General features: G+C 46.6%; 1 protein-coding gene across 4 annotated transcripts in view; it reads left to right on the top strand.

Moving 5' to 3' along the window:
- SERTAD2 (SERTA domain containing 2) overlaps positions 1-18,746 on the top strand; it is a 75,438-nt gene that overhangs the window by 46,277 nt on the left and 10,415 nt on the right. For 2 of the 4 annotated variants that reach the window (XM_053938680.1, XM_053938676.1), the window contains exon 2: positions 10,353-10,510. The exons of 1 other annotated variant lie outside the window; for it this stretch is intronic. The gene's annotated coding sequence lies outside the window, so the exon portion shown is untranslated. Of the gene's footprint in view, positions 1-10,352; positions 10,511-11,217; positions 11,298-18,746 lie in introns of those variants that run through there. One more of the 4 variants, XM_053938678.1, reaches the window with a different exon arrangement.

Raw genomic sequence — 18,746 nt, 5'->3', positions numbered from 1 at the left:
GGTTGAAGGTGGAGGAGAGCTAGAAATGTTAGTGTGGTGGGTGTGTAAACACCTTTTAACTTATATGTTAAAGCATCTTGGCTCTTCCAAGTAACTAGAGAACTACTTTGTGATGCATTTCTGTGTCTGAGATGAATTTTGAATGCCAGCAAGATAATGAGATTTATCAAATAAAAAGCCTGTCTTTCACTTTGTTCAAGCTTGGCCTCATGCCTCAAATACATGGAGTTTAGCTCAGAAGCAGCTTGTAATTTGTATCACAAAACCACCGTGTGCGATGCGTGATGGATGGTGGCCGCTGGGTGCGGGACGTGCTGACGGCTCCCACTGACATTTGTGCCTGGTCAGAGTGGCTGCAGGGCCAGGGGACCAGCGAATGGTCACCACGAGGCTACTGTGGGAGGGGCTGAGGAGGTGTTTGCCTTCGTAAATCAGGGATTCAGGTTTAATGTCAATCACTCCTTAGCATGAACTTGCGGGATGTTCAAGATGCAAGACACAGTGCTGCTTTTAACGTGGATGGGGAGATGATTCAGGGCTGATACAGCTGCTTCAGTGATCTGGTAGTATACATCCCATTATCATTATTCACTCACATTATTCACTGTTAGAAAGCTTTCTAACAATTCATGATATTTCTCAAGCTTTCATCCCCTCCTCTCTCTTTCTAAAAAAACTAATTTAATTTTATTATTATTATTATTCAGATTCCTGCTGTATACATCCCCCAAGCAGGTGGGAGGGGGAGTTGGTGGGTGATGACTTGGCTTTGTTGGAACTTCACTTAATGCAGGGTGGGGGCAGAGAAAATGAAGCTAAATTACGCAGATCCTGAAGGCACAGCTAGTGCACTGCATCACTTGTGAGCATGACTAGAACTGAAAATGAATCACAGCCTTGTTAGACACGGTATGTGTCAGTGCATGTGGGCAGAAATATCATTCAGCGAGAGAGAGAAAAAGACAGAGTGACTACATCTTTTAAAGTGTGCTGGTCCCACTGAAATCGCTGTAGTATTTAACCTCATGGGTGAGAACTGGGGAACAGTGGGACAGTTGCTCGAGGATACTTTACCTTGTCAGTTTTTATTCCTTTCCGAAGGTTCAGAAGGAGTCTGGATTTGTCAGCAGTGACATCTATTTTCTAAACACGAAAAGGCTATAATTGCAAGCTCAGGATTGAACCCACTGTTGAGGACTTTAAAATACAACCATCCATTTGGGGCTAGATTTGCTTCAGCCCGTGTGTTCATTGTGCATTAGGAAGCAAATGTGATTTGCTCTTTGTGCAAACTTTTGGTGGTTGCATGTGCACACAAACACACAGTACACACACATGCACATGGAGCCAGTTTGCATATTCCAGAGACAAAAATCCAGCCTGGAACTGTAACCCTGGTTCTTGCAGCTGTATAACTCAAACATTCTATTTCTAGAATGGAAATTGGTTTTGCAGTTCAGTTGCAGTGTGACAGAGCCACGTCAGGTGATTTGATGGGGAGATGCTGGAATCAGCTGGCCACTGAAACCTGCTATATCTGTGCTTGTGTTCCAGAAGATACTTGCCACAAGTGATAGCAACGTTCCTAAAGAGGCTCTCCCACCTCCTGCAGAGACCTATCCATAGCAGCCAACAAGCAGCAGCCATCTTAAAATTCCCCCCTTGGCACACTAAAACCACACTTTTTCAAAGCCAGATGGAATCAACCAGTGTATTCTTTAAGGGGTTTTGGTTGTGCACTTTTGGATGTTGTGCTTGGTGCCTGTGCTCAGTCATTGGCCTGTTATGTGTGTGTAATGTGTTGTATAATTTAAAAGCTGATTAATCTAGGCAGTAGCCTGAGTTTTTAATAAGTGGCTAGAGATGTGTGGTTTCTCCTGTATCCCCCTCCCACAGACCAGGTGCTTTGTACTTTCTGAACATGCAGTGGTTTTTGAACGTTGTGAAGGATGTAAACTGCAGCTGAGAACACAACAGTGCATCTCCCCCTGCCAAAAAAAAAAACACAAGGGAAAAAAGATAAAACCCCCATCATCAGTAGCTTTCTTAAATCCTGGCCATCATGTGGCATTCCTAGAATGTCCATATTTACTAAATGAAAGAGGGAAAATGGGGCTAGCTTGTGATTTTCTGTCTCTTAATGTGACTTTTTTGGGAGGAAGGCAATGAGATCCATACTTGCAACAAGTTAAAAATAATTTTGAATTACTTGGAGTAAGAACATGTTCTGAAAAGTAAAGATTTTGGACCTAATGTGCATGGAACAAAAGGCCGTTGTGAGCTATGTACGAGAGTTGCTGCGAGTTTGTATTCTGCCCTTTTTTTCTGTGGGAGTTATTTCCTGTTGTTGACTAGAGTTCTTTATTTAGAACCACCTAGCTACTGAATGACGGCTCGCTTGCAAGAAGAAAAAGTGTGATTAAAACTTGCTAAGGCTTATTCCAAGATCTCCCTACTTCCATTTATTTAAGGGGAATCTTCGCTAAATGAAAGAAAGTGAAGTTCAAGACAACCAATGCATTTCCTTCTCATTATTGTGCCCACATCGGCTGTGGCAGCTAGCAAAAAGATCTTGGGAGGCTGAGGTCTTTCACCTGAACATCTCATGGAAGACAATGTTTGTCTAACAGAGGTGATTTGGTTTAGGTTGTTCTGGTTTTAAAAGAGAAACAAACCCATCAAATGCCAGGCCTCCCTTTTTGCTGGCAGGAGTAATGCACTGATGTTCTTGGGGGCAGCTCTTTCTATGAACCCCACAGGTCGAGTAAGGAGCGGGCACTTGAACTTTCCCAGCTGCTCAGAGAAGGAAGAGTTTCTTTGAAGAGCACTGCCAGCAAAAAGAAGTTTCTGTATGCTGACCTGCTTGGCAGTAGTATTTGGGTATGTGTGTGGAGTCAAATTATCAGCACTTTGACAGCTGCCTAACTTCTATTGCTCTTATGGCAGGGTCTGAACATCCAGCAAGAGTACAGTAAAGTTAGCAGAAGAGCAGATTCAGAGGGAAAAAGAAAAAAGAAAAACATTTAACATGAAGGTTATCTCTACTATAGGTAATAGGTAAGCAGGCAAAGTAGCTGGGGTTTATTATGACTTTTTTTTGCTTTGCAGGAAACACACTAGGAATGTCCCCTGGGTGTGGATGATTAGAAAACACACTGGGGCATGAGTGATAGCAGATGGACAATCATCCCTCCTTGGCTTGGCTGGCCCCTTGCTGTGAGCCTCTGGGCAGAGGGTGCCTCTTTCTGCCCAGCTCTTGCAAAAGCTCTGGTGGTGCCTCTCTCTGCAGTACCTGTGGCTGCTCTGGGTGGGCAGGAGTTACAGCTCAGGCGTTGGCACCTTCCCTTCTACAAATGAATCCAATAGAAACTGGTTTGCAAAGTTGAACCTCAGCAGGAAAGTGGATCTCTGTGAAAGAGAGAGGGGTTTGGGGGCCTTCTGCCCATCCCACGTGTGCTGGGGAAGTTTATGGCTGGGAGAAGCAGGGAAAGCCTCAGTGATACGCCTCGTGTTACTTTCTTCTCCTGCTGCTGTCCAGTGGTCAAACAAGGGAAGACCCTGGACTCGGTAGCAGCACCATCAATGGGAATGCAGCTCATCCTCCTTGTTTCCTGGGTCCGCTCCTTTCCCTTGACTTGTTTCCTTCTGTACTCCAATTATGTCCCTGTTTTGCCCCCTCACCAAGGCTAAAATAAAAATAAAAGGGGACAATTACTACTGTTTGAGCAACCTGCTTATGGCGGTCACAGAAAACCACCACAGTTTATGCCACATGCAGCACCTTCTTCCTTACCTCCATGCCATCCCTGCTCAGGACATCTCTCTTTTCTTTCTTTTTTTTTTTCCCTACTCTTTTCTTTTGCAGCCCTGTAAATGCCCGCACATGCTATGTCTCATGGGTGTGACCAGACAGGAGAGCTGCCCCTCTCCTCTTCCACACCCTTGCCACATTTCAAGGACATTAGCACCCCAGAGTCACTGTGGGAGGAAGAAAGAGACCATTAAGAGGTGTGAAAGGAAGGGGACTCTGATGATAAATGGTGGAATTTCAGCTTTTTTCCTTTGTCCTGTTGGTAGGACCTAAATGCTGGGTGGGTTTGCAGTGATTTAGTGTTTCATCCTTGCTTGGGAATACTAATTAGGTGTAAACCTCTTTTAGCCTTTGGCTAATGGTCACTATAAATGAACAGCTTCCTTTAAAGTGAAACATAAAAAAAAAAAAAAGGTTAGAGGAGAACCTAAATTAATTTGTGCAGTTCCCTTTTTCTTCAGAAAGATAAAATGCATTTCTGACGGTTAAGGGGTGGTTTTAGGTAGAGTTAAGAAATGCAGACATCACCCACAGTGTGTTTACCTGCATATGCAGTATGAGCTTCTGCTGACTCTTAGCCGTGCTAGCACTAGGGAATGTAGAAAGACAAAATGAATCACTACCACAGGCATAGTCACTAAAAGCATCTGATGTACTCATTCAGTCTTTTTTTTTTTTTTTTTTTAATCTCTTTGGACATAATCTAAGGAGTTACCCATTTTGTGAAGGGTTAAAACAGAAAGACTTGTGCATTCACTGCATTGACTCAATGAGTTCAGTTCTGTATGAACTCCAATTATTTGTAGAGGAACAGAATGGCAGTGGGAGTTAATGCTGCTACATTTGATGTTCTTGTGCTAGGTTTTCTGCCAGCTCCCTTTTTTTTTCTTCCTCTTCTGAATTTGGCCCTACAGATTCAACTTCTGTTTTATTGGGGTTTGTTGGTTTTGGCTTTTTGCTCTTTTTTTTTAAAGGAGTGGTGTAGGTCACTCACTGTTTACTTAAAATTAGACCCTCAGAAACCTCTGTCTGAAAGGAGTACAGATAAACATCGTCTGTAAAGAATTTTGCACCTGGGACAGTCAGAGAAAGGATTTATCATTGCAAATTTGAATTACTTTGAAAAATCATCTGTCTTGGTAAGTATTCTTTGAATCTAGAGGCTCTAAGAAGGTGCAGAAGCTAGTTTTAAACAATAGGCCCAAGCCCCCAAATCTGCATAGCAGCATTGATGTGCTTTACAGGTTGTATTACAGCCAGCAAAAGCAGCTATAGGTGAGTGCATTCATTTGGATGTCCATGTATTAACTCATGTTTTCATATAAATAAGGATTGAGATGGCTTGTTGCTGGTTTGGGTTTTGTTTTGTTTTGCTTTTTTTTCTGGTAATGCATCCGAGCACAAACACGTTTAACTCCAGTGACATGGTTTAAGTCCTGCTTAACCTATTGAAATGCTGTGTGACATCCTGCATCAGCACTGCAGCCACAACACCATTTCAGTTGTGCCCTCCCAGCCTCAAACTCCTTGTAATTGTTGTACAATGCTTCAATGCAACAAATCTGAGCAGGAACATCCACTTCTGGAAGCCTCTGGTCACCCCACTGGTAGCCCCATTTGGTCCATCAAGCCTATGGCATCTGAGCAAGGTTGAGCAGTGCTAAACATATTCCAGCCTGCCTATGCACCCAGGCCTCTTTCAGGTTTCAAGAGCGTTTAGGAAAAGTGTGGAGAGCATCTGTACTCCAGAAATGTATGGCTCCATGGAGAGCTTTGTAGGGGTAGCTTTGCTTCAGGAGAGGGCTGTAGTCTGTGCAGGGTAAGGCAGAGCAGTAGAGCTGTTCTCCCCTGGTGAGCAAGGAGCAGGTGGTCCCTCAGCACTGGGGATGTGGTGGTGACCTTTGTGCTGAAGTGTGTGTGGCTTGCACGTTGTTAAGATTTTCAGGCTCGTGTTGGGTTTGTGCTCAAGGCTGGTGGGTGGCCCGAAGTCTTCTGGCTTGATTGCAGCGACATCTGTTTACACCAGTGGTTAATTAGGCCTGAAGACTGGCCATCTCTCTATTTTTTTTTTCCCCACTGTTTCTGTGGTTTTTTTTTTCCTTGATTAGAAGTATTCCCTCCCCAGCTCTAAAACAGGAGCTTTGGTTTTATCTGCAGAATTTTTTTTCCCCTTGATCCACTGGCCCTGGTATGAGATGAATATCAGGACATCAGCATAGCCTCTCTTCAAAAAAGTAACCAAGTGTTCCAGAAAAGCATGACTTGTGCTTTTGATAGAGACTGCAGAGTGAGCATTGAAAGGGAAAGAAAAGCTGCCTGAAATTGTTTAAAACTCAGCTCAGTGCCGAGTACAATTCACTGTGTCACAAGAAGCAGGATTGGAAGGGGGAGACTGTTTTAGGAGCCTGTGTGCCATACAGGCAGTGCCAGTGTGAACAGTCTGGCCTGGGCCAGGAATGAAGCACATCTTGCAGGGGATGCAGCCTGAAAGGGATTTGGGAAGGAGCACAGATTTTTATTAAAAGGCAGAAAGATGTGAGGAGATACACAGCAATGGTAGGCAGCCTGAACCTCTGTCAGAGGACAGTCTTTCAGCTGGAGCAAGGATGATGCACACCAACAGTCTCCAGAGGACTGGGAGTGCACAGGGAATTACAGAGGGAGGGAGTCATCTCCGTGCATGAGGAATGCAGCAAAACCTCCTCTGACTAAGCCAGCTAATGCACACTGCTTTTTTTTTTTTTTTCTTTCCTGATAATCCTGTTCCATAATATTTCCTTAATAATTTAGTATGTGAAGAGTAGCCCTTCTGAAAAACATCTAAATCACCAAATCTTACATTTAGGTGAAACCTTGCCACCCCTGTCGGTCTCACACACTGGGGATTTTTATTTGGTATGGCTGTTTGAGAGCTATCCTGGAGTTAAGAGTTGGGTTTTTTCCCTTAATTACTTAATGAATTTACCATGTGGCACAATCCTGGGTACTGCCAAGCAATAGCTTCCTATTACTAGACTGTACAGGCCTGATCCTGCATTACCAAAGCCAAAAGCAGTATTTGGGAACTGACATTGTCATCAAAATCTGTAGGAAGCTTAGAATAACTATACAAAAGGGGTTAGTTGCACTCAGAATATTGATTCATGAGCTCCCTCGTTTTTTGCATTGCTGTTCATTTTACCCAAAGAAGATCAACTGCCCAACTGGACATATAATATATGATACTGCATTAGAACTAAGGCTGCATTTGGTCATACTCATTAATTAAACTGATTTCTCCTGTAGGGTTTTTTTTTTTTCCTAGAGAACTAACCAAGAATGATAATTAAGCATATTATGCATTCTAGGGAACAGTGTTTCTCCTACTGCCACAAAAAACATTAAAGGAGAAAAAAAAACATTAAAGGAGAAAAATATGAACTAAAGCAGAAAATGAAGAGGGGGGAAAGAGCTAAAACTGGAGTGAGAAGGGGTAGAGCATTCCTTCATTTGGTTTTTACTGACTCCTGTGCCTTGGGACACATGGGACAGCCTTGTTAAAGTGGAAGAGTTGCACCAGCAAAAAAAAGAAGACAAAGCCATTGAAATCCCAAGGAAAGCAGCCCAGCTCCCAGGTGCAGCTCCATCCCTGCTTGTGTACAGGTGCAGACTGCAGTGATGCAGCACCCCAGTTTTTTTACTGAGGAACTTGTTTTTATTTGTGGCTGAGCCTCACACGAGAAGGGCCCTACTCCTGGAGGTCAGTGTTGAGCCTGAAGAGAGACTGCAGGAGGTGTGAGCAGTGTTTAACCGTGCCTTTGCTTGCAGTGTGCTTTCTCCTTACCCAGGAGAGCCTCGCTGCTCGAGTGGAACGAGCAGCTCTGGCTGTAGGCAGGCCCTTTGTCTAGCTTCTCCCAAGGTACCAGTGCTGAGGGGGTCTTGATTTGCAAAAAGTTGTCTGCTCTGGTGGGCAGCTTTAGGTGTTTGCCTGCCAGCTTCTGCATGCACCAAAGCAAAAACATCCAGGGAGAAAATGAAGTTGTGTTGAACAATTACCTGATGAAATCTCACAGTATTCATACGTACTGCAATCAGAAAGGAAAAGGCCAAGGATGCAATTAGAAGCACAGGAAGCAGTTCACTCCCTCTATTTTTGAAAAGTGCAAGGGATGCCAACATTCCAGCACAAACTTTGCCACTCTTTCCTAATCAGCATGCGTGTTGATGGGCAGATTACCTGGCAGTCTGTAGTGTTTCTAATTAATTGATTTATGAAGTCCAGTGCCTGTTTCCCCCTTCCCAATCCTTGATTTCTGTTTGTTCATTTATTACCTTGTTCATTTATTTATCTTCAATGCAGATGTGGTTTTTGAATGATCTTCATGAGAGCTGGCCTCAATCAGACAGGCTTTGACCATCCTTGCTCAATACCAGGGCTGCACTCAGGCCATGCCTGTAGCCCACGTCAGGTCGGTACTGCTGCAGAAAGACACAGCTCAGCTCCTTCTCTTTTACTGTGTCATCTTCACGTGTGAGCAGCTCAAGGGCCTCTGTCAAGGCTATGACTGCACAACTAAACCTGTGCTACTACTCCCTAGGAAGCCCATGCATGCATGGCTCTGAAATGGGATGCATTTTGGGTGGCTCCTCCTTGCAGATGCTGAGACTTTCCCACCCTCCCGCAGGCTCTGGAAACCTCTGCCGACACACTTCCTAGCACAGCACGTTGTGGCTCCATTGCAGGCTGCTTCTCCGTGCTTAACTGAAGTGTTTGGGCAAACTGCATTTGGGTCTTGCAGACACCTTCTGGTCAGGCTTCTCCGGAGCTGCAGAGCAGAGTTGCTTGGCCAGAAAGGTCTCTCTCAGTCGGGTGTGGGGCCATGTGAGGAGCAGTCGGCAGCGGGATTATTCCCCTTGCGTAGCCCGAGCTGGTCCCGCCGCGCTGGAGCCTGTGCTGGGCACGAAGCACAGGAAGGAGCTCTATTCATATCGATCCGTATCGTGACCTATGCTCAGCTGGGAGTGCTTCTGAGTGTGGATGCAGGTTGTACTAGTTGTGTTGAGAGGCACAGTCTGAGTTGCAGCGTGACTGTAAACTCCTGCCAAGAAAGACTCGGGAGAGTTACAGTAGGAAACAGAAGGGGCGGCGAGCTTTTTCTTATGCTGGTGTAAAATTGGAGCAAGCGAGCGAAGTCAGAAGCGTTTAAAACTCGAATGACACAGGCTCAGGCTTTTTACTGCCGACTGTAACATGGCAAGATCGGGGCTGCGCATATCGGACTGGAGCCCAGCTGCTTATTTAGCACATGTTTGTGGTTGTGCCTCTGGTGCCGGTGATAGCGTGCACACACCCAGGCACGGGGACTGTAAACCTGCTGCGGACTTTGAGCTCCGGAAGGCAGGCGCTGCTCGGCTGGGCGCATCCACGGCGCAATTGCGCAAGGCCAGATCCCGCCGGGTGACAAATCTGCTCTAAAGGAGGGTGGAATGGGGCCCCGAAATTCAGTAAATCTGGCACGCAATAATAAAACCCCAAACAACCCAGCCCCAAACAATGTGCAAGTATTACAAATATTCTGTGTGGCTTTGAGTAGAAGCCCACTGAACAGGTATCACTCAGGCTCTAAAGAAGATGAACCTTTTCCTTTTATTTAGTGATTTTGTTGTGACGCTGGTAATTTCAGGGAGAGACTCGTTTCCCCAGGCAGAAGGACCAAATTTCAGTGCCTTGCTGCTGGAAAGTATCCAGCCAGGGAGATTCTGGTTTTAATGTTTGCCAGCTTCTGGGCAATTCGCAAATCACTCGTCAAAATCCAGTAAATGGCTCGTGAATTGCTTTGCAGATTGGTTTAGCTAACTCTGTGCCACAGATACGGGATGAGAGAGCTTGGATCTCCTCAAAGGAATGGCTGATAGTAGGGATGGAAGGGGAAAGGTGTGCTGAGGCCTCCAAACCGGCAAAATAAAACGTCGGTTTTTAGATCTGATGCCCTTTCCGTCCTTTTCAGTGAGTTCAGCAAAGTGCTCAAGTGCCAGTCCTGGTGTTTTAACATGAATTTGATGGGGCCTTTTCAATTCTGATTTTAAGAATGCATAAAATCAGCACTTAGTCACGTTTTATTTTGGCAGATTCACTATTTTAATTGTTTGGTGGTGTTTTTCCTTTGTGGATTTTTGTCAGATACAGTTTCCAGGGTAAGGAAACCTTTCTTCTAAAGGTATCCTTCTTTTCGGTTTTCTAACTGAAAATGGAACTTAGTTTCTAGCAAGACCATCATGTTGATTGATCACAAATCATTACAGACCGTTTTGAGCATAATACCTAAACGAGTTGTGGTATTAATGACTAATAATCGCCTTTATATTAGGTCTTAAAGCTTTATTGTCCCGAAGTACAACCGGTTTAGTGGAACATGAAAGGCCGGAACGATCCGAGATGCCTGCTGGGGCTACAGCCAAAACTATAAGGTGTTTGAATCGCCTTTAACAGCGCCGGCTGGGATTACAGCCCCTTTCAAAACTCAATCATTGAGGTGACTTAAAATAATCATCTTCTTTCCAGATAGCGCCTGGTGCCGAGCGCTTCCCTCCTTCCCCCAAGTCTTCGCGCGCTCGAACATCTCCGTTTGGCCTCATTTTTGTGCTTCGCTGGTACCTGCACAGCCCAAATTAGCAGCGAGGATTCCACGGACGGGGGCCGCCGCCTCCCTCGGCTCCCAGGTGAGGTCCCGGGGCGGGGGGCGGCCGGCAGCGCTCCGGGCTTTCTCCACATCCCCCCCTCTCCCCGGCTGCGCTTGGCCGCGCCGGGGGCTGACCGGAGGTGCGGGGGGAGAATTTTGCCTTGTACCGGGACAATCCGGGGGCAGCCCCGCGCGGGGAGCAGGGCTGGCAGAGCCCCGTGCCCCGGCCGGGTCCCCGCCACCGGATAGCAGGGATACTTGTCATATTTGCGGTCGGGGCGCGCTGGCACCCGCCTTTGTGCCGGCCCGGCGCTCCCCGGGGAAGCCGCGGCGGCTGCGGGGGCCGGGGCACGCGTGGGCAGCGCGGGGAGCCGGAGCGGGGGAGGAGGAGGAGGAGGAGGAGCAGGAGCAGCCGCGGGGGTTGGGGGGGGCGGGGGAGGAAGGCCGGGGCCGAGGCGGAGCTTTGACGCGGGCCGGAGGGTGAGGAGCTCGCCGGAGCCGCCCCTGTCGTCAGTGCTGGCGGCAAGTGCTGGGAGCCGGGGCTGGTGGTGCCTCCTCCTTCTCCTCCTTCCTCTCCTCCTCCTCCATTGTATAATGCTGCGTGATCGCAGCCGCCGGGGCAGAGCGGAGGCTTAAATCCTCACGCCGCCTGCTCCTGCCTCCTCCTCCTCTTTTCCTCCTCCTCCTCCTCTTTTCCTCCTCCTCCGCATCCCACCCGGCCCCTCCCCGGAGCGGCGCGGCGAGGAGCGACATATGGAGCTGCTCTAGGGCGAGAGTTTCCGACCTCCCCCTCTCCATGCTTTAGTTCTCAGGTGGAGCTGCATGTGGTGAGTGGGGCTGGGGGGCTGCGGGGCATCGTGGGAGGGGAGGGCAGGGGACGGCGACACTCCTCCACCCCCTCTGGCTTTGCGAGTCATCGGGGCTTGTTTTATCTCTACCTTTAAATCGGTGCCCGGGCAGAGGAGCCCGGGGCGGGGATCCTCCCCCTCTCCTCCGGGGTGGGGAGGGGGTTCGTGCTGAGATGAGCAGAGGAGGGAGAGCGGCGAAGTTGACCTTAAAATACGCCCCCTCCCCCGCCGATGCGGGGGGATCCCGAGGCGAAGCAGGTGCGGGTAGCTGGAATATACTTTTTTAATCGAGGTGGCTGTGCCGGCCCCGGTAGTGCGGCCGGTTGTGCTCTCCGGAGCCGGGCTCCCTCCGCCGCCAGGAAAGCCGCGCCACCCCGGTAAGTTCGCGTGTGCGCCGAGGAGCCCCTGGAGCCGGGGGGCAGCAGCCTGGTTCCGTTCTCCCACCAAGAGCGGGGGATTCAGGGAACCCCGAAAAGTGCGTGCTGTCGAGCCGGGGGAGCTAAAAGGGCTTGGGGGAGACTTTCACTCCGCTGTAGCAAAGCTGACATATGGCTGGGCAGGAGCCGGCTGGCCCCGCTGCCCGGCCCTTTTCAGGGGTTGGTGGTAGGGCTGGGGATTAGCCTGTCTTTTCCCGGAGCAATAGCGCGCATGGGTCTTCCTTGGGAGCACCGTCACCACGGAGAGACAGAGGCGTCTGGGGGCGGGGGTGGATTTTGTGAGTAAGGTTGTCCATCTTTTGGAAGCGACGGCAAAAATGTATATTTATTTGGATTTTCTTCGGGGTGGATGAACACTTGAAGAAAAAATCGTTTTGCGGTGCCACTTCGATTTAGAGCGTTGGCTGCTTTAACTCACATCAGGATCTGGAAAAATAAGTACTTCCTAAGCATGAAAATAGGAGTACAGTTACCTGCTGTCATTTCTTGCATTTTGTGAAGAGAACCCTGGAGAACCCAGGGCCACTTTAGTTGGAAATCTATGGAGAGGCTTGTGTGCTGTCCAGTGGGCCCCTTGGTGGCTGATTTACAGCTGTGGGTCAGCTGCTGGTGTAAAATAAAGCGAATCTGCCCATTTTATCTCCATCCGGGGGAGGGCTGTCAGCTTCTTCAGCCGAACTTCAGTGCAGCACGCCAGAGCTGTTGCGTGTGGCAGCGTGTGCTCAGACACATCCAAGGCTCTCGGGAGCAGGGAAATCCAGGCTTTTTCATCTGGTGCCTGGTGCAGTCATCAGGGTGACTCTCGCTGCCGTCAGTGAGCGCTGGATTTTGCTACTCTAGAATGCACTATTGCTCAAACAACGGTGGGAGAGGGCTTGGCTGCCCCAAACACCAGTTTTATAATTGTGTCTCTCAAATGAGTGAACACTTGCAGTGTGTGTGAGTTCAAACGCTTTCTACCTTTTTAAATTCTGATAATATTAGGCATGCATCTGCACAAGTGAAGGTTCCTGTGTCTTACGGACTTCTTACAGGGTACAAAATTGACAGAGGCACCTCAGTTTGCATCTGAGGGCACAGGAAACTTTCACATGGCACAACAAGCTGTAAAAATGAATTGTGTTTTCAAATGATTGCTATAGAAATTAGCCAGTGCATTTAGCAGGGTAAATTGAAAGTAGCCCTTTCTGGCTGAAGTTAAAATGCATGCATTTTACATAATAAGATGGTGTCTTTGGGCTCTGATTTAACATAATGAACCTGTGGTGGTGGTACAGATGGGAGGATTAGGAGTTTGTGCTGCTGGACAGGTATCCAAGAGCGTGTCCTTCGGAGTACTTCCATTGTTCAGGCAAGTATTGCAGCATCCAATGTAACAGCTCTAGATATTCCTCCTCTCGTGACTGATCCTGCTTCCATTTAAGTTGGTAGCAGCAACCACCCACTCCTTTTCTGCAGGAACTGGATTGGACTGCTGAACGAACGAAGCTAGACTTTGTGCACATTAAAAACACTGCTTTGATTTTTTTTGTGTCAAGCTGATTTCTCTGAAGCTGATTGGAAACAAACAAAAAGAAGCTTGATAGCCATAGGTCCTTCAGGTTTTGTCTTAAAGAGCATTAAATACAGCTGTAGGTGCTGATTTATTAACAGTTGTGATTGTGTTCCTTTATACACCTGCTCTTTTTAATGGGAAAGATGAAATAAAGAGTTTCACAGAGGAAATAATGACAGAAATATACCAAGTGCTCAAATTGTCTGCCTGAGAGGCATCAAGGACTTTGAGATAATGACCTAATAGTAAGGAAACACTCAAACTTCATATTCAAAATTTATTTTTTTATCTTCCATGAAGTACAGCAGATTTTATGCAATATCTAGTTTGAAGGATTTTGCCATCATTCACACAAGCTGCTTTTAGTTTTTCAATAAATATTTCATTGGGAAAACATTTTTTTTTTTAGGAACTCTGACTTTTTTCACACTGATGTAAAGCACTCCTGGCACAGTTAATCTCTGGCAGTGCTAACACTAGACAGGTGATCCAAAGTATTTGTGACTATTTTTGCTTTTATGTAACATCTTAAAGTGTAATCTGTCAAACAAGGAGAATGCAGTCCTTTGAAAGTGCGAGTAGTCTTCTGGTGATCTACTTCTTGTAAGGGCCAGGTAGCAAGAGAGACATCTTCTTTTAACTCAGCTCTGTAGTGGAAGTGGCTCACAAGGAGGCAGCTCCAGTTGCAGTGGCTCCTTAACAGGCACACGAATCAGTGCCAGAAATAGCAGCTTTCAGTTACCAAGTCCAAAGATCAGGAGTGTTTCAAAGGAGAGAGCAAGGTCCAGCTTCAATGTAAGCAAGTTGGCACTAAGCAGAGATCTTTAGTCTTGATGAATCTTTTGCTAATTAATGGTTTGTGGAAGATGAAATTTGCCAATCTGAGCACAGTGCTCATTTTCTTCAGGGGTGTATAATTGCATGTTTTCTGCCACTTCTTTTGATTTCTAAACTTTCATCAGTCAGAGAAACTGCTGTCATGAAGAGGTGCCTGTTTTCTATAAATGGAGAGAGACTCTCAACATGCGTTAGTTCTTTAATTCTTTTATAAACAGAGTCAATTTTTGTGTTTGCTGTAGTGGAGGCTTCAGGTTTGTTCAGCATTACCAATGCAAACACTATAACAAAAATAAGATAACAATGCTCGGCTGTTCAACACGAGTGGGGAAGGCAAGGCCAGGTAAATGCTGTGCTAACGTTGCTCTTGGGTGTGCTGAAGTGTAGCCCAAGCTGAGGACCAAAGCAAATGTGTGGCTGGGAGACAGCAGAGGTTTAGTGGGAGAAACAGGCTTGCATGTGTCCCTGCCCTGTCTCTTGGCTGTGTGGGTATTACACTGTCACTGGGCAGAGTAGAAACTGCACTGCCACCACCTTGGCCTCCCCGATGGCTCCTGGTGAGCGTGTCAGAGGCTGGCTGTCATTGCCAAGTGGCCAGGAGGAGCTGTGAAGATGTGCTGGCTGGGACATTCCTCTGGCACAGAGGGGATTTTCGGGGTGGGGAAGACCTGATTCGACGGGCATTTCCAAGGGAGGGTTGGGGCAGTCTCCAGGGGCATTGGGTGCAGCCTCAGGGGCCTTCAGAAAGGGCTTTAAGCTGTGACTAGGGGTGGGAAAGCTTGAAAGGGCTGAGGAAACTGTCAAGTCACCAGAGAGCAAGTTTTTGGTTTTCATGTGTCCCTTCTTTGAGGGTGGAGGCTCATCTAGCTCAGGTGAGATAGCAGCCAGCACCACATCAGAGTGCCACTGGATTCAGGCTGCTGCAGTGAAATGAAAACCATGCTCAGGGCCCTGTGTTAGGCAAGGTCAGACCACTGGTCTTCAAATGAGGGGCCAGGTTTGGTACCCTCCTCAGCTTGGAGGTGTTAAAAATAATTATAAAATCAGACATGTTGCCACAGAATGTCTGAAGTTCCCAACCTGTATAACATGATCATTTTTTTGAGTACCAGTGGTTTTAAAGACAAATTTCTCCTTAATATCGCCTGGAATTGAGTTTTAAGTGGCGTTGAATAGCATGAGTCTCGGTCTGTGTAATTATTAGGAGCCAAAACCTATTTACTTTGTTTCACACCAGTAAGGTGTGTTGGATTTCATCTGACAATTTGTTTCTAGTGAAGTTAGAATAAAAATTGAATTCTTGATATAGTAGAATACAGAGAGAAGAGTTCAAACGTGGGTTGTTTTCTTTTAATGTTATTTTGACAACTGGGTGGTATATGGAAGTAGCAGAAAAAAGAAGTTCCCTTTTTCAAGGAGTCCTGAAGTGGTGGAAAGATCTAAACTTGCCCTAATACTTCCTCAGATGTAACAATTAAAACTGTTTTTCTTAATCCCAGATTTTCCACCCCACCCCAGAAACCCTTGTGCTGTTTGAACCACACTCACCTTTCATAGAAATGTGACAACTATTGGCTGTTTTCGTACAGTTTCTTATAGTAGCCTGTAACATTAGTCTTAAAAAACCCTCCTGTTGTGCCAGGCAGGCAATAAGGTTGAGTGAACTGTGCTATAGCAAGAACCACCCATGATTGGAAGTAAACTATGCGGATATATGTTGGGGTGGAGGTTGAAAGGAGCGTGGAGGGCATATTTGAAGCAGACTGTGCAACTGCTATAGCAGGTCTGACTAGTTTGAGATGCCTAAAGGCAGCTTTGTCTTAACTTCAGGTAGCTGCAAAATGAAGTTTTAAATCCTAATTCAGAAATACATCATCATCATCTTCCGGTGCCTCCGCAAACTTTACTTTTCATGTGTTTTTACAGGCACTCTTTCTCCCTTGGAAAAAAGCCTTTAGCAGGTACACGTCCACGTGCATGCATATCATTTGCATATTTTTCAAATATACATTTCATCAAGATAGGAGACTAGCGTTTGTGTGCAAACCACAGTGTTTTTGTTTTTGTTTTTTTTTTTGAACAGTGGTGGTTACATTTTGCTTTCTCACTGCTCTGTGGGCCTTGTGTGAGACAAGCCACTCTACTTGAGCACTTTTGGCATGGCCTGATTTGCTGCGGGCCGGGTCTCGTGCCTGCTCCTGGCCCTGTGTCTGAGCAGTGCCTTAGGTGGTCACAGGGATTTTGGCCAGGGTACTTCCATGCTGGCTGTCCCAGGGGTCCAAGAACCTGCTTGGGTTACCCTGCTGGGACCTGGCTCCCCCTTACCCCCTCCTGTTCCATCTGCTTGGCAAAATCGGCTCTTCTGAACAACCCTTCCACTTTCCTTCCCTAACTAAAGTGTTCCACAAATAGCTTGTGAATGAATACAAGAGGGAGAATATTCTCTCTGTGTGACACACAGTGGCAAGCTTCCTGTCCCTGCTCTGCTTCCCCTTGGTGGCAGGGGCACACATGTGATGTACGTATGCTTGGATGACGACTTCAATTGTGGGGAAAATCAGTATAATACTATCATGGGTGAGGTGAGTGGGTTGTGCCTGACTGAATATGAAATAAAGTTTCAGACATTTCGTTTCCTGAGCTGTTCTCCTCCTGTATTTTCCGCTCCCAATTTCCAAAATCTAAGTTTTTGGTTAAGTTTTTTGTTCTGTGTTAATTAATCGGTCCTAAACATGCTTCAAAATACAGACTTAATATATGTGTTGTCAAAAATATGCTCTTAAAATGGTGCCTCCATCTAAGTTTAAATGATTTACTTGAAAATGTTTAAATTACTCCACATAGAAGAGACATGGGTCCCATGGTGGCTGTTTTAAAGAACATCAATGTGGTGTAGTACTTTTTATTGTGAAATCAAGCAGGTGCCACGAGAATTGGAATCTCTTTTGTCTCTAACTCATACCTATTACAGGTTGGGAATAGTTCAAGGTTGGCCAAAGTTCCCTTTAGTCATTTTTCAGAAGGCTCCTTTGTAGGACATGGAAACACATGCTGTATTTCAACAAATGCAAGAGCTTTAGTGCACTGGACTGAAAGGCCAGCAGTTGTCATCTTGGCCATCATGATTTAACATCATCTGAGCAAACTTTCATGTCAAATTTTAACTATGTTTTAAAAATTTGTTTTGTTTTCACTGGTGGTGGAGAAATGTCCAACAACTTTTTCACCTCTTTAACAGAAGCTTGCAGGGTGAGCGGATTCATTTTCACAGAATGTATTTGTTTGCAGGGTCATGTTCATTTCATTTAAGCAAAAATGTTGAAAACAACTCATGTGCTCTTTGAGCTACTTTAAAAAATGCCAGGGAAACACCTTTCTTTTCTCCTAACTCTCAGTAGTGAAAAACTGGTTAGCAAATGAAATCTGCAGGCCAGATTGACTAAAATGACTTGTCATTGCTGGGATTTGTTTGGTGCATTTGCAGTGTATATTTCTTCAGAGCTTTTTATTTTTTTCCTTTCTCCTCTTCTTCCCTCCTGCCATTTGCTGCTTTTCAGTTTGACTGTGATAATTTATTCAACACCGTTTTCAGAGCAATAACCTACTTTTTGGCAAACCATTCAGTTCTTTCAGTAGTGTGGGGGCTCCCCCCCTCACCGTGTGTTTATTAAGGGTCTATGACAAAGGGGAAAAACAAGGTATCTTTGGGGAAAAGATGCTACGGTAGGATTCAAACAAAGTCATTATACATAGGTGAGAAAAACTCCCTCATTATACACGAAGGGGTCTCGTCTCTCGTGGGGGCACACACAATTCTCATTAACCTTTGCAGGAATTGCACGGGTCCAGCAGAGATGGGTGTGCAGTGCTCAGTCCCTAAAAACACCAGGCAGCCCGTGACACGTGCGTGCCAGCGGAGGCGTCTCGTGCCGTGGAACACCACGGCGCCGTAATCCATTGTTCTGTGCGCCAGTGCAGGGGAGGAGGGATGCACAGCAGGGCTGGCTATTTCATCACTCTCCCTTAGAGCCTGACCAGTAGCATCTTGTCATTGCAGGCTTGTAATTTTAGCAGTGAAAAGGGAGTGTGTGTGTGTGTGTTTCCCGGCCTGTCTCACTTTCTGGTGGCTGTTCTAGGTGTTTCGGGTTGTTTTGAATTTCATGTACAAGCGAGGTGTCTCTTTTTAGACAGCCCTTGAGCTGTGCTGGTGCCTGCTGGCTCTGCAGCGGGAAGGAATGGAAGGCAGTCTTGGCTGAACTGGGCCCTGGAGCAGTACACAGCCATCTTAATTGCTGCTGCTCCACCTCTTGAGGAGATGGCTCTGGTTCTCCCAGCATGGAGCTGTGTGCAGCGTGGCTCCTTGCCCACTGACATGGGAATTCATGGTGTCCTGGTCCTGCCTGTGGGGCCAGCACCTCCTGCTTCCATGCAGGGAGGCCCAGAGTGCTGCACTTGTGGGAAGAAACAGTGCTGTGGAGCAGGACGAGCTTCTGGGCCGATCCCAGGGAGGCTTGTGTGTAGAAGCCATCACATATTTTTTGGGTGCCAGCAAGCAGAGTCTGCTGAATAATCAGCTGATCACGTAGTGAAGTCAGGGGA

The sequence above is a fragment of the Vidua chalybeata genome, chromosome 3 (genome assembly GCF_026979565.1).
Source record: "Vidua chalybeata isolate OUT-0048 chromosome 3, bVidCha1 merged haplotype, whole genome shotgun sequence".
NCBI classification, from domain to species: domain Eukaryota; kingdom Metazoa; phylum Chordata; class Aves; order Passeriformes; family Viduidae; genus Vidua; species Vidua chalybeata.
Note: the sequence above shows the minus strand (reverse complement) of the source record. Positions and strands in the feature narration are given on the sequence as shown.